Source organism: Schistocerca americana, chromosome 7 (genome assembly GCF_021461395.2).
Source record: "Schistocerca americana isolate TAMUIC-IGC-003095 chromosome 7, iqSchAmer2.1, whole genome shotgun sequence".
NCBI classification, from domain to species: domain Eukaryota; kingdom Metazoa; phylum Arthropoda; class Insecta; order Orthoptera; family Acrididae; genus Schistocerca; species Schistocerca americana.
Window position 1 is genome coordinate 327,062,373 of NC_060125.1, and position 3,886 is coordinate 327,066,258.

Below are 3,886 nucleotides of genomic sequence, written 5' to 3' on the forward strand. Positions count from 1 at the left end.
TGCATACGATGTGTACTCATGTGGTTTAAACTGTCCACTATAGAATTATTGAGGTTTTAGAGTTCTAGGAAGTTGTATGGGTCAAGCCAATCATCTCTAGCTCCGCACAGTGATTACTCCATCCACATCATCGTTGAGATAGAATTATTTTCTACCTTTGGTGAACGATTATACCTAGGAACGAATAATAATAATTAAAAAAAAAAAAAAACAGAAGAAGGTGCACTGTAATGTAAAGCGTATTGCAGTAGTTTGTAGACGAACTTGTATAATAAAACTGTGAAACGTAGGAGCATATAAAAGTTACGTGTGTTGCAGCTCAAGACGAGTACTTTGTGAGAACCTAAGTAAGGTTTTCAGCACTTCGTTGATAGGTTATTCTATGATCAAGGTCACATAAATCTCTCATTCGTGCTCGAGAGTGTAGATGCAGTTCAGATGGTATGCAATACTACTCACTTTCATAAATATTTTGTTCATATGTGCGTCCACAGAATCCAAGAATTTTGTGAAAGAAACCACTGTCTACACTCCGTAGTAAACAGTATATTATCCTTTATTTACTGTGCGATTGGCTAGTTTCGACTCTAAGTAATTTTCCAGCACACACAAGTGTACATGGACATGGACTGTTATTATATAAAAATATAAACACTGTGGAGTAGCATTAACCATAGCTGTAATTCTGTTTACATTCCATAGAGAGTCTATTCTGATGTGCAAGTGTATCAGTACACCCTTACGAAACTGCTAGTCCAATACCACTGCATTATCGACTTCGATGAAACTTGCCACAGCAGATTGAAACAGTTTCAGTTGAAATAAAAATCATCCTCTAAAAGTTTCAAATCCGTTTTTGTCCTTTAGAAAGGCTCTTTTCTTATATTTCTTTTAGTGTTTTGAATTTTTTCCGATTAATACAATAAAGTTCTTCTCACGCCGAAGCAGCTCAGACTGATGTTTTAGTAAGAATTTAGATGAATAGTGTCTTCGAAAACAAGGGTGAATTTCGGTCGTATAGCTACTACAAGCGTTAGCTCAGTTGAGAGGATTACATTTTTTAGTCAAAGGAAAATAATAAGGCCTGTGAGTGATAAAATTTGAAAACCTTAGTCTGAATGGATACCCGAAGACCAAATGATTGTCACGGGTTCGAAAGAAGCAGTGAACACTATGCAACCATGCGAATAAGTTGCACTCTTCAGTATAAAGACAGGACAGATGTAGCTCTCTACGCCAGTCTGTTATGTTCAATGCTATTCAATCTTGCAAACCTATTGCGACGTATAAATATTCGAACCTTCTATGACGCCTCGGTAACACTTTACCATTTCTTCCGCTCCTCCCTCTGCTACAAAATTAACTATTCCTTGATTCCTAAAGATCTGTCTGTTGTTTGAGTATTGAAGTAGTATATTTCCCCGAGTCCCTCTAGAAGAGTCCCTGAGCTCGATTAGTAGAAAACCGGATAAAGAAATGGTGAGGCTTTGTCGTGATGTTTGACATCCAAGTATTTTTCATTTAATGGCAGCTTTTTGGAACAGAATGTCGCAGTTGCTATAGATAGTCCTTTATCGCCCATGGTCGCCTTTTTATTCGCAAGGGCTTTCGAGGATACGGCACTGAGGCTACATAGACGATACTTTTTTTGTCTGGCCCTTATGATCTCAACAGATTTTTTGGACTTCTTCAGCTGTCTTCATCCCATCACTAAATATACCATGGAGATTGAAAGTAACAAGATGCTTCCATTTCTGGATATTATGGTTTCCAAAGAAATAGATGATACTTTGGGACATAGTATTCACGAAAGCCGACACAACGATCAGTATCTGCATGCTGAGAGTTGCCATCCACCATACCACCGCAGATGTGTCCTTATGACTATGGTGCCCAGAGCATATGCCATTTCCGACGCGGACACATTTACACAAGAATTTTCGCATTTGATGACCGTTTTTAAGGAAAATCTCTGAACCAGATTTCTGTGGGTATGAAGTCTGAAGCATGCCAGGAGGTGCATTAAGAAGATCAATGACCTGTGGCCTCTATTCCTTATGCTGGGGTGTATCGTTTAAAACTGCAAGAATTTTAACATTAAGAGTGTGTCCCGCCCTCCTTCCTTAAGGCACTACTCGACCTTGTTTAAGATGATTTGGTGCGTCGATGCCTGACGTATATAAAATTCCGTGCCACTGTGGGAAGGCTTACTTTGGCCTTTCGATATGCACAATTTAGGAGAGGTGTTTGGAACATTACTATCATACGAAACTACATCAGCCACAGAAGTCGGCGTTAGCCGAACGTTTGCCTAAAGGAGGGACACTGGACGAAATTTGACGATTCAGCGATATTTTCCAAAACGTCCGGGTCTTCGAAGATTGTTTATAAAGAAGCAATTGAAATTCGGTTGGCAGACAATTTGATTAATAGACTCAATGACTTTCCTCTTTGCAGGACGTGTAAACCCTCTAAGCGATGTATCGCTGCCGCCGGTGTTCCAGTAAGGGCAGCCCACATGCCCTGTTTTGGAGGGGAGCAACAGGATTATATTTTGTTACCTTTCTATAAGTTGACTCATCAGCAGCAGCAGCGGTCTCCTAAAGATGGCGGACAGCTGAATGGCCGAAATACTGAATCAGTTTGACTTTAGGATCCGGCAGCAAACCAGTGGAGACTTTAGAGACATCACCTGCTCTCCCTTTCCGTTTCTGTAGTCAAACTGAGCTGGAAATATATATTTTCCGCAATTCAGCGCAATGCCTATTCATTAGTTACTCAACCTACCCATCCAGTCTTCTTCATTCTTCTGTAACACCATTTTTCTGAATTTCTACTTTGTTTTTGTCCGTACTTTTTTAGTCCGCTTTTCACTTTCACGAAAGGCTACAGTTCAGACAAATGTTTCAATAAAACTGTATAAAACTAGTTTTTGGCCAATGGTAGCAGATATCATTTGTTGTGGTGAGGTTGTCTCACTGTTGCCAATATGCACTTTATATTCATTTAGCCATAAACTAATTTTTCTACAAAACTCCTCCCCTACTCTTCGTCTTTCATTTCCCAGCATAAATGTCTCAGCATCACCTGATGTTATTCCTTTACAGTCATCTGCCTTTATTTACGTTTTTCGTTACTTAACTGCTCCTTCTCGTTGAACTTTTCTTCCTGTTCCTGATTCCCCCTTCCCTTCATTTTCTTAAGTACTCTAGGTACAGATTGAAAAGGTGGATGAGATGCAAGATTGTCACATTCCTTTCTCATCTAGTGCTTGCCTTTCACATGCTTCGTCTCTACAGCTACCGTTTTCTATATGTTAAAGTCTACGTAGCCTTTCGATCCCTGTATTATATTCCTGCCAATCTCAGTTCAACACTTACGAACACCATGGTATAGTAATCAGTTGGACTTGAGACGAGGTCGTGAGCAGACATTCTGCGTACTCCGTTTTTATAGGGCTTTGTCGCGTTGAATTACATCTACGTTTGCGTTTTGACTGTCTGTGGTTAACCCTGTTCTGTCTATTATGTAATGAAGTGTTCATTTGCTAGTAACCCACTGAGTTGATTAGCAGAATATCTGTCGCGTTCACTGATTGTCGATGTAGTAGGATCACAGCTGACCAAGTTCACACGGCTTATTATGACCTAAAACAGTACAATTTTTTCGTTAAGTGACTGAATCCTGTGTAATTGGAGCGATTTTTGCTGAAGCTCAGAAACGGAATGTTCCTTTCAACATTTTCCATAGCGTTTTCTTAATCTACAAATGCTAGAAATGTAGGATTTACTTTTTAAACCTAACTTCCAATATAAGTCGTACAGTATCTATTCCTTCGTGTATTTCTCGATTTCAATGGAATCGAAAGTGACGTATCTCAAATTGG